The sequence below is a fragment of the Argopecten irradians genome, chromosome 1, assembly GCF_041381155.1.
Source record: "Argopecten irradians isolate NY chromosome 1, Ai_NY, whole genome shotgun sequence".
NCBI lineage: Eukaryota > Metazoa > Mollusca > Bivalvia > Pectinida > Pectinidae > Argopecten > Argopecten irradians.
This window is the reverse complement of record NC_091134.1, coordinates 58,756,211-58,768,415: the sequence shown is the minus strand read 5'-3', so window position 1 is coordinate 58,768,415 and position 12,205 is coordinate 58,756,211. Positions and strand designations below refer to the sequence as shown.

The 12,205-nt window shown below is 32.9% G+C and overlaps 2 protein-coding genes across 2 annotated transcripts in view; both read left to right on the top strand.

Moving 5' to 3' along the window:
* Positions 1 to 12,205, top strand: part of LOC138336107 (activating signal cointegrator 1 complex subunit 3-like) — a 332,564-nt gene that overhangs the window by 138,597 nt on the left and 181,762 nt on the right. The gene's annotated exons all lie outside the window — the stretch shown is intronic.
* The window catches only part of LOC138335213 (beta-1,4-galactosyltransferase galt-1-like), a 68,294-nt gene that overhangs the window by 49,656 nt on the left and 6,433 nt on the right, over positions 1 to 12,205 (top strand). The gene's annotated exons all lie outside the window — the stretch shown is intronic.

Here is a 12,205-nt window from a genome sequence, read left to right as displayed (position 1 = left end):
TGTAATGTCATGATTCTAGGCATTACATTGTATATTATATAATGTCATGATTCTAGGCATTACATTGTATGTTATGTAATGTCATGATTCTAGGCATTACATTGTATATTATGTAATGTCATGATTCTAGGCATTACATTGTATGTTATGTAATGTCATGATTCTAGGCATTACATTGATTTATGTAATGTCTATTCTAGGCATTACATTGTATGTTATGTAATGTCATGATTCTAGGCATTACATTGTATATTATATGTAATGTCATGATTCTAGGCATTACATTGTATGTTATGTAATGTCATGATTCTAGTGTATATTATATAATGTCATGATTCTAGGCGTTACATTGTATGTTATGTAATGTCATGATTCTAGGCATTACATTGTATGTTATGTAATGTCATGATTCTAGGCATTACATTGTATATTATGTAATGTCATGATTCTAGGCATTACATTGTATATTATGTAATGTCATGATTCTAGGCATTACATTGTATGTTATGTAATGTCATGATTCTAGGCATTACATTGTATATTATGTAATGTCATGATTCTAGGCATTACATTGTGTATTTATGTAATGTCATGATTCTAGGCATTACATTGTATATTATGTAATGTCATGATTCTAGGCATTACATTGTATATTATGTAATGTCATGATTCTAGGCATTACATTGTATATTATGTAATGTCATGATTCTAGGCATTACATTGTATATTATGTAATGTCATGATTCTAGGCATTACATTGTATATTATGTAATGTCATGATTCTAGGCATTACATTGTATATTATGTAATGTCATGATTCTAGGCATTACATTGTATGTTATGTAATGTCATGATTCTAGGCATTACATTGTATGTTATGTAATGTCATGATTCTAGGCGTTACATTGTATGTTATGTAATGTCATGATTCTAGGCATTACATTGTATATTATGTAATGTCATGATTCTAGGCATTACATTGTATGTTATGTAATGTCATGATTCTAGGCTTACATTGTATATTATGTAATGTCATGATTCTAGGCATTACATTGTATGTTATAGTCATGATTCTAGGCATTACATTGTATATTATGTAATGTCATGATTTAGGCATTACATTGTATGATTATGTAATGTCATGATTCTAGGCTTACATTGTATGAAGTAATTCTCAGTTTTAATGTACATATCATGATTCTAGGCTTACAAGTATATTTATTGGAAATGTCATGATTCTAGGCAATCCTACACATAAATGTAAAAGAGTAAAGTTAGTAATGTCATGATTCTAGGCATTACATTTATTATTAAGTAATGTCATGATTCTAGGCATTACATTGTATATTATATTAATGTCATGATTCTAGGCATTACATTGTATGTTGTAATGCATAATGTCATGATTCTAGGCATTACATTGTATGTTATGTAATGTCATGATTCTAGGCATTACATTGTATGTTATGTAATGTCATGATTCTAGGCATTACATTGTATGTTATGTAATGTCATGATTCTAGGCATTACATTGTATGTTATGTAATGTCATGATTCTAGGCGTTACATTGTATGTTATGTAATGTCATGATTCTAGGCATTACATTGTATGTTATGTAATGTCATGATTCTAGGCATTACATTGTATATTATATGTAATGTCATGATTCTAGGCATTACATTGTATGTTATGTAATGTCATGATTCTAGGCATTACATTGTGTATTATGTAATGTCATGATTCTAGGCATTACATTGTATGTTATGTAATGTCATGATTCTAGGCATTACATTGTATATTATATAATGTCATGATTCTAGGCATTACATTGTATATTATATATAATGTCATGATTCTAGGCATTAACATTGTGTATTATGTAATGTCATGATTCTAGGCATTATATTGTATGTTATGTAATGTCATGATTCTAGGCATTATATTGTATGTTATGTAATGTCATGATTCTAGGCATTACATTGTGTATTATGTAATGTCATGATTCTAGGCATTATATTGTGTATTATGCACTGTCATGATTCTAGGCATTACATTGTATGTTATGCACTGTCATGATTCTAGGCATTACATTGTGTATTATTGCACTGTCATGATTCTAGGCATTACATTGTATGTTATGTAATGTCATGATTCTAGGCATTACATTGTATATTATGTAATGTCATGATTCTAGGCATTACATTGTATGTTATGTAATGTCATGATTCTAGGCATTACATTGTATGTTATGTAATGTCATGATTCTAGGCATTACATTGTATGTTATGTAATGTCATGATTCTAGGCGTTACATTGTATGTTATGTAATGACATGATTCTAGGCGTTACATTGTATGTTATGTAATGTCATGATTCTAGGCGTTACATTGTATGTTATAGTAATGTCATGATTTTTAGGCGTTACATTGTATATTATATAATGTCATGATTCTAGGCGTTACATTGTATATTATGCACTGTCATGATTCTAGGCATTACATTGTGTGTTATGTAATGTCATGATTCTAGGCATTACATTGTATGTGATGCACTGTCATGATTGTAGGCATTACATTGTATATTATGTAATGTCATGATTCTAGGCATTACATTGTGTGTTATGCACTGTCATGATTTTAGGCATTACATTGTATTTTAATGTAATGTCATGATTCTAGGCATTACATTGTATGTTATGTAATGTCATGATTCTAGGCGTTACATTGTATGTTATGTAATGTCATGATTCTAGGCGTTACATTGTATATTATATAATGTCATGATTCTAGGCATTACATTGTGTGTTATGCACTGTCATGATTCTAGGCATTACATTGTGTGTTATGCACTGTCATGATTTTAGCATTACATTGTATTTTAATGTAATGTCATGATTCTAGGCATTACATTGTATGTTATGTAATGTCATGATTCTAGGCATTACATTGTATATTATATAATGTCATGATTCTAGGCATTACATTGTGTGTTATGCACTGTCATAATTCTAGGCATTACATTGTGTGTTATGCACTGTCATAATTCTAGGCATTACATTGTATGTTATGCGCTGTCATGATTCTAGGCATTACATTGTATGTTATGTAATGTCATGATTCTAGGCATTACATTGTATGTTATGCACTGTCATAATTCTAGGCATTACATTGTATGTTATGCGCTGTCATGATTCTAGGCATTACATTGTATGTTATGTAATGTCATGATTCTAGGCATTACATTGTATGTTATGCACTGTCATAATTCTAGGCATTACATTGTATATTATGTAATGTCATGATTCTAGGCATAACATTGTATGTTATGCACTGTCATAATTCTAGGCATTACATTGTATGTGATGCACTGTCATGATTGTAGGCATTACATTGTATATTATGTAATGTCATGATTCTAGGCATTACATTGTATATTATGTAATGTCATGATTCTAGGCATTACATTGTATGTTATGTAATGTCATGATTTTAGGCATTACATTGTATTTGAATGTAATGTCATGATTCTAGGTATTACATTGTATGTTATGCACTGTCATGATTCTAGGCATTACATTGTATGTTATGTAATGTCATGATTCTAGGCATTACATTGTATGTTATGTAATGTCATGATTCTAGTCATTATATTGTATATTAAATAATGTCATGATTCTAGGCATTACATTGTTATTATGCACTGTGATGATTCTAGGCATTACATTGTATGTTATGCACTGTCATGATTCTAGGCATTATATTGTATGTTATGTAATGTCATGATTCTAGGCATTACATTGTATATTATATAATGTCATGATTCTAGGCATTACATTGTATGTTATGCACTGTCATGATTCTAGGCATTACATTGTATATTATGTAATGTTATGATTCTAGGCATTACATTGTATGTTATGTAATGGCATGATTCTAGGCATTACATTGTATGTTATGCACTATCATGATTCTTGGCATTATATTGTATGTTATGTAATGTCATGATTCTAGGCATTACATTCTTATTATGCACTGTGATGATTCTAGGCATTACATTGTATGTTATGCACTGTCATGATTCTAGGCATTATATTGTTTGTTATGTAATGACATGATTCTAGGCATTACATTGTATGTTATGTAATGTCATGATTCTAGGCATTACATTTTATGTTATGTAATGGCATGATTTTAGGCATTACATTGTATGTTATGCACTGTCATGATTCTAGGCATTATATTGTATGTTATGTAATGTCATGATTCTAGGCATTACATTGTTATGATGCACTGTGATGATTCTAGGCATTACATTGTATGTTATGCACTGTGATGATTCTAGGCATTACATTGTATGTTATGTAATGTCATGATTCTAGGCATTACATTGTATGTTATGTAATGTCATGATTCTAGGCATTACATTGTTATTATGCACTGTGATGATTCTAGGCATTACATTGTATGTTATGCACTGTCATGATTCTAGGCATTACATTGTATGTTATGTAATGTCATGATTTTAGGCATTACATTGTATGTTATGTAATGTCATGATTCTAGGCATTACATTGTATGTTATGTAATGTCATGATTCTAGGCATTACATTGTATGTTATGTAATGTCATGATTTTAGGCATTACAATGTATGTTATGTAATGTCATGATTCTAGGCATTACATTGTATGTTATGCACTGTCATGATTCTAGGCATTACATTGTATGTTATGTAATGACATGATTCTAGGCGTTACATTGTATGTGATGCACTGTCATGATTCTAGGCATTACATTGTATGTTATATAATGTCATGATTCTAGGCATTACATTGTATGTTATGCACTGTCATCATTCTAGGCATTACATTGTATGTTATGCACTGTCATAATTCTAGGCATTACATTGTGTGTGATGCACTGTCATGATTCTAGGCGTTACATTGTATGTTATGCACTGTCATGATTCTAGGCATTATATTGTATGTTATGTAATGTCATGATTCTAGGCATAACATTGTATGTTATGCACTGTCATAATTCTAGGCATTACATTGTTATTTTGTAATGTCATGATTCTAGGCATTACATTTTGTGTTATGCACTGTCATAATTCTAGGCATTACATTGTGTGTTATGCACTGTCATGATTCTAGGCATTACATTGTATATTATGTAATGTCATGATTCTAGGCATTACATTTTGTGTTATGCACTGTCATAATTCTAGGCATTACATTGTATGTTATGCACTGTCATAATTCTAGGCATTACATTGTGTGTTATGCACTGTCATGATTCTAAGCATTACATTGTATGTTATGTAATGTCATGATTCTAGGCATTACATTGTTATTATGCACTGTGATGATTCTAGGCATTACATTGTATATTATGCACTGTCATGATTCTAGGCATTATATTGTATATTATGCACTGTCATAATTCTAGGCATTATATTGTATATTATGTAATGTCATGATTCTAGGCATTACATTGCTTATTATATAATGTCATGATTCTAGGCATAACATTGTATGTTATGTAATGACATGATTCTAGGCGTTACATTGTATGTTATGTAATGACATGATTCTAGGCGTTACATTGTATGTTATGTAATGTCATGATTCTAGGCATAACATTGTATGTTATGTAATGACATGATTCTAGGCGTTACATTGCTTATTATATAATGTCATGATTCTAGGCATAACATTGTATGTTATGTAATGACATGATTCTAGGCGTTACATTGTATGTTATGTAATGACATGATTCTAGGCGTTACATTGTATGTTATGTAATGTCATGATTCTAGGCATTACATTGTATGTTATGTAATGTCATGATTCTAGGCATTACATTGTATATTATATAATGTCATGATTCTAGGCATTACATTGTATGTTGTGTAATGTTATGATTCTAGGCATTACATTGTATGTTATGTAATGTCATGATTCTAGGCATTACATTGTATATTATGCACTGTCATAATTCTAGGCATTATATTGTATATTATGCACTGTCATAATTCTAGGCATTATATTGTATATTATGTAATGTCATGATTCTAGGCATTATATTGTATGTTATGTAATATCATGATTCTAGGCATTATATTGTATATTATGTAGTGTTATGATTCTAGGCATTATATTGTATATTATGTAATGTCATGATTCTAGGCATTACATTGTATGTTATTTAATGTCATGATTCTAGGCATTACATTGTATATTATGTAATGTTATGATTCTAGGCATTATATTGTATGTTATGTAATGTTATGATTCTAGGCATTACATTGTATGTTATGTAATGTCATGATTTTAGGCATTACATTGTTTATTATATAATGTCATGATTCTAGGCATTATATTGTTTGTTATGTAATGTCATTATTCTAGGCATTACATTGTATGTTATGTAATGTCATGATTCTAGGCATTACATTGTATGTTATGTAATGTCATGATTCTAGGCGTTACATTGTATATTATGTAATGTCATGATTCTAGGCATTACATTGTATATTATGTAATGTCATGATTCTAGGCGTTACATTGTATGTTATGTAATGTCATGATTCTAGGCATTACATTGTATGTTATGTAATGTCATGATTCTAGGCATTACATTGTATGTTATGTAATGTCATGATTCTAGGCATTACATTGTATGTTATGTAATGTCATGATTCTAGGCATTACATTGTATATTATGTAATGTCATGATTCTAGGCGTTACATTGTATGTTATGTAATGTCATGATTCTAGGCGTTACATTGTATGTTATGTAATGTCATGATTCTAGGCATTACATTGTATGTTATGTAATGTCATGATTCTAGGCATTACATTGTATGTTATGCACTGTTATGATTCTAGGCATTACATTGTATATTATGTAATGTTATGATTTTAGGCATTACAATGTATGTTATGTAATGTTATGATTCTAGGCATTACATTGTATGTTATGTAATGTTATGATTCTAGGCATTACATTGTGTGTTATGTAATGTCATGATTCTAGGCATTACATTGTATATTATATACTGTCATGATTCTAGGCATTACATTGTATGTTATGTAATGTTATGATTTTAGGCATTACAATGTATGTTATGTAATGTTATGATTCTAGGCATTACATTGTATGTTATGTAATGTCATGATTCTAGGCATTACATTGTATGTTATGCACTGTTATGATTCTAGGCATTACATTGTATATTATGTAATGTTATGATTTTAGGCATTATATTGTATGTTATGTAATGTCATGATTCTAGGCATTACATTGTATGTTATGTAATGTCATGATTCTAGGCATTATATTGTGTATTATGTAATGTCATGATTCTAGGCATTACATTGTATGTTATGTAATGTCATGATTCTAGGCATTACATTGTATGTTATGTAATGTCATGATTCTAGGCATTACATTGTATGTTATGTAATGTCATGATTCTAGGCATTACATTGTATATTATGTAATGTCATGATTCTAGGCATTACATTGTATGTTATGTAATGTCATGATTCTAGGCATTACATTGTATTTTTAGCCCACCATCATTAGATGGTGGGCTATTCTAATCGCTTTTTGTCCGTGGTCCGTCGTCCGTCCTTCCGTCCGTCCGTCCTTCCGTCCGTCCGTCCGTCCGTCCGTCCTTCCGTCCGTCCGTCCGTCCGTCCGTCCTTCCGCCCGTTAACATTTCTTGTTACCGCTATTTCTCGGAAAGGGCTTAAGGGATCTTTCTCAAATTTCATATGTAGGTTCCCCTAGGGCCCTAGTTGTGCATATTGCATTTTAGGACCGATCGGTTAACAAAATGGCCGCCAGGCCGCCATCTTGGATTTTGATAGTTAAAGTTTGTTACCGCTATTTCTCAGAAAGTACTGAAGGGATCTCTCTCAAATTTCACATGTAGGTTCCCCTAGGGCCCTAGTAGTGCATATTGCATTTTGGGACGGATCGGTTAACAAGATGGCCGCCAGGCCGCCATCTTGGAGTTTGGTAGTTAAAGTTTGTTACCGCTATTTCTCAGAAAGTACTGAAGGGATCTCTCTCAAATTTCACATGTAGGTTGCCCTAGGACCCTAGTTGTGCATATTGCATTTTGGGACGGATCGGTTAACAAGATGGCCGCCAGGCCGCCATCTTGGATTTTGGTAGTTAAAGTTTGTTACGGCTATTTCTCAGAAAGTACTGAAGGGATCTCTCTCAAATTTCACATGTAGGTTGCCCTAGGGCCCTAGGTGTGCATATTGCATTTTGGGACGGATCGGTTTACAAGATGGCCGCCAGGCCGCCATCTTGGATTTTGGTAGTTAAAGTGTCTTACCGCTATTTCTCAGAAAGTACTGAAGGGATCTCTCTCAAATTTCACATGTAGGTTGCCCTAGGGCCCTAGTTGTGCATATTTTATTTTGGGACCAATCGGTCAACAAGATGGCCACCAGGCCGCCATCTTTGATTTTGATAGTTAAAAGTTGTTACTGCTATTTCTCAGAAAGTACTGAAGGGATCTCTCTCAAAAAATTTCACATGTAGGTTTCCCTAGGGCCCTTGTTGTGCATATTGCATTTTGGGACGGATCGGTCAACAAGATGGCCACCAGGCCGCCATCTTGGATTTTGATAGTGTAAGTTTGTTACCGCTATTTCTCAGAAAATACTGGAGGGATATATTTCAAATTTCATGTGCTGGTTCCCTTTGGTCCCTAGTTATGCATGATACATTTTGGGACCGATCGGTCAACAAGATGGCCGACAGGCCACCATTTTGAATTTTGATAATTGAAGTTTGTTAACGCTATTTCTCAGAAAGTACTAAAGTGATCTGTCTCAAATTTTATATGTAGGTTTTCCTAGGATCTGCATATTGCATTTTGGGACCGTTCGGTCAACAAGATGGCCAACAGGTTTTTGACAATTGAAGTTTGTTAGTGTTATATATCTCAGAAAGTACTGAAAAGATCTTTCTCAAATGTCATATATAGTAATATGAAGTAAAAATTTGAAAGCAGAGAAAAGATCCCTCTTTCTATTGTCAGACGTAGATCATTCTTTGGTGGGCGCCAAGATCCCTCTGGGATCTCTTGTAATGTAATGTCATGATTCTAGTCATTATATTGTATGTTATGCACTGTGATCATGATTCTAGTCATTACATTGTATTATTATGTAATGTCATGATTCTAGGCGTTACATTGTATGTTATGTAATGTCATGATTCTAGGCATTACATTGTATATTATGTAATGTCATGATTCTAGGCGTTACATTGTATGTTATATAATGTCATGATTCTAGGCGTTACATTGTATATTATATAATGATTTTTCAAATGAAAACAAATCATGTGTGACTGAAATACTGCTTTCTTACTGATTGGTGCAATCATGTATGACTATAGCTGGTTATGTGTGATCTGAATATCATCATGTACAGCTGAGTCAATCATGTGTGTCCTGCAGGTTGTTATGCGTAGCTTGGTCACTTATGCGTGACCTGCATGTTGTCATGTAGTTTGGTCATTCAGGCCGACATGGAAATGGTAATGTAAAGTTAAAGTTGGGTCACTCATGTGTGGCCTGAATATTGTCATGTACAGCTTGGTCATCCATGTGTGACCAGCATGTCATGTAGTTTTGGTCATTCATCTATGACTTTGAAATGTTATTTGCTTGTATGTACACCAAGGTCATTCAGGTGTGAAGTAAAGGAAACTTTTTTGTGGCATCTACTTTTTGTGACAATTTGTTTTGCCATTTCCAATCTCAAGCGAAATTATATTGTACACAGAAAAGTTTGACCTGATTCAAAACCAATTGTCAATAAGCCATGTTTATTTGGCATTTGTTTCCCATGCAATGCCAGCTCAGTCACATTTAACAACAATACAGATACATCAGTTATGGATGTGTGCCACCAAAGTCAATCATGTGTGACCTGTATTCGCCTCATCATCTGCACGGTCTGGTGATTTATTCCTCCTCGGTGTGTTTGAACCCCTGATGTTATTGATAGTGATATATGGAGTGATCATAGGTTACTAGTTGTCAGACTTGATCTGCCGCAGTTAAAACCACACATCATTACATCTCTATATTAGTGCACAGCAGTGATTTATCATTGTTCCCGGGCCTTTCTTTACTATTACACTTTTGATTTCTGACCATAACCAAACCATGTTGAAATAGAAAAGATTCCAGTTTCTCTGATTTAATTGTTTTACTGGTGCGTTGTGATGCTGATACTTTTTCAGGAATTGATATTTGTTAATTTGCACAAATTCTGAATCTTTTAATTACTCATAGGTAAGTATTTCAAAGGTTAGATGAACAATAATTAACAATCAAACATAAAGTATTCCGTATGACAGTCATTGTTTATTATCAACATTAGTCATTCGATGCATGCTTAATTCTTTATTTGTGGAGGCGTTCTATATTTCATCATTAATTCTAAAAATTCTAAAAACAACAGATTTACACAAAAACCTCCTTGACATATAACAAAAGAAAGAGATTGGAATTTGTTTACAAGCTATGCTTGGATGCTTCAGTGTTAAAGAGTAAAATGTTTACTGGTTTATGGAGACCACATGGTCATCTGTCTGTTGTGATAGATCACTTAATATGTTACTGGTTTCCTTTCTCCATGCAAACTAATACACATTCATGTCAATTCAATTATTTATGTAAAACAGTTTCTAGGAAAAAATTGTGACTTACGTTGTAGTGGACTTCTGTCGTTATCTCCTAATGGGATCTGTCATTACAGTTTATCTCGTGTTTTACAGATTTGTATCGTTAACATTGGTTTGATATGTTAAGTGTGATGTTAGTGCCTATTTACAGTCTGGGATCTGACAGTTGTCCATTTCTATTGGACACTACAGTTATCAAATAAACCAGAATAAACCAGAATTTATAGCAATGTGACATTTGTCTGTGTTCATCATTGCATAAAGAATTACCAATTGAATTTGAGGCAAGCCTATGTTGTAGCTGATGGCTCCCTCACTCACTATTTTAGAGGTAAAATAAAAGTATCCTTTTATCATAGACAATACAGAGGAGAAACAATTGAAATAGATCTGTAATGTTTATTATCCCCTAAACATCAAGAATAGTTGAGAAATTAGGAAACTAAGACAGTTGGATAGCTATACCTATATGCAGCAGCTTGACCATGCAGTTGATATGCTGTTCAGAGCAATTGGCATAAAATGATATGTTTGCTTTTGTCATGAAATTTGAAGCATGTGGTGTTTCCCATGTCCTGTTTACATCTAGAGGTGGGGGCATTTTCTGTTCTCTCATACTTGACAGGGTTATCCCGCTGTTGCTAGGGAAAAAGATAACTGTCTTTTACCAGAGTAGGGGAAAGACAGCTCACACATGGTAGACAGTGACGTCATCAATACATGTGGCAACCATTTTTACGCACAGCAACGTTCATATTAACTGAATTTTCACCATTTCTCGTTACAGTATGGGAGAAGAAGATTCAAACATTGGCCTGTCAGGTGAACAGGGATATCTCAACCCTCGTGAAAGATTTTGACAATCAACACTCGAAAAGCCTCGGGTTGATTAGCTAAAATCTTTCACTCGGGTTGAGATATCCTTGTCCACCTGATAGGCCCATTTAAGATTCTATGAGTCTTTAAGAAGTTGCACTATGAGATCAGTACATGTATAACAACCTCTAGATAGCACCTGCTATCAAGACTAACAAAGTTTCATTATCCTTTGTCAACTGATCTATTACTTTTAAAAGTACATAAAAAGAGTAGATGGGACCTGCATTATGATATATATAGTAACTGAAAAGTCCAGAAACCAGAATGATGGACTGGTCATTTCTGCATGATATAACAATGATATAATATATCAGGTGTTTGTTTGACCAGACAGTCACGACCAGTCCGTTCTGGAACACTCATGACTATCACACATGTGACATGTAACGTTTGACAAATTGTTTTTATTTTATTGTTGTTTGATCCGTTTACTTCAGTAAGTGTTATTCACGACAAGAAACTTGTAACTGTATGACATAGTGAGAACAAATGTAAATCAGTGTTACTGTCGAATCCAAAGTTGGAAATGTGAGCTGTTATTTGTATGGATTTGTGATTTCTTTTGCTCATGCAGAAACTTTGATAATGTGGATACCACT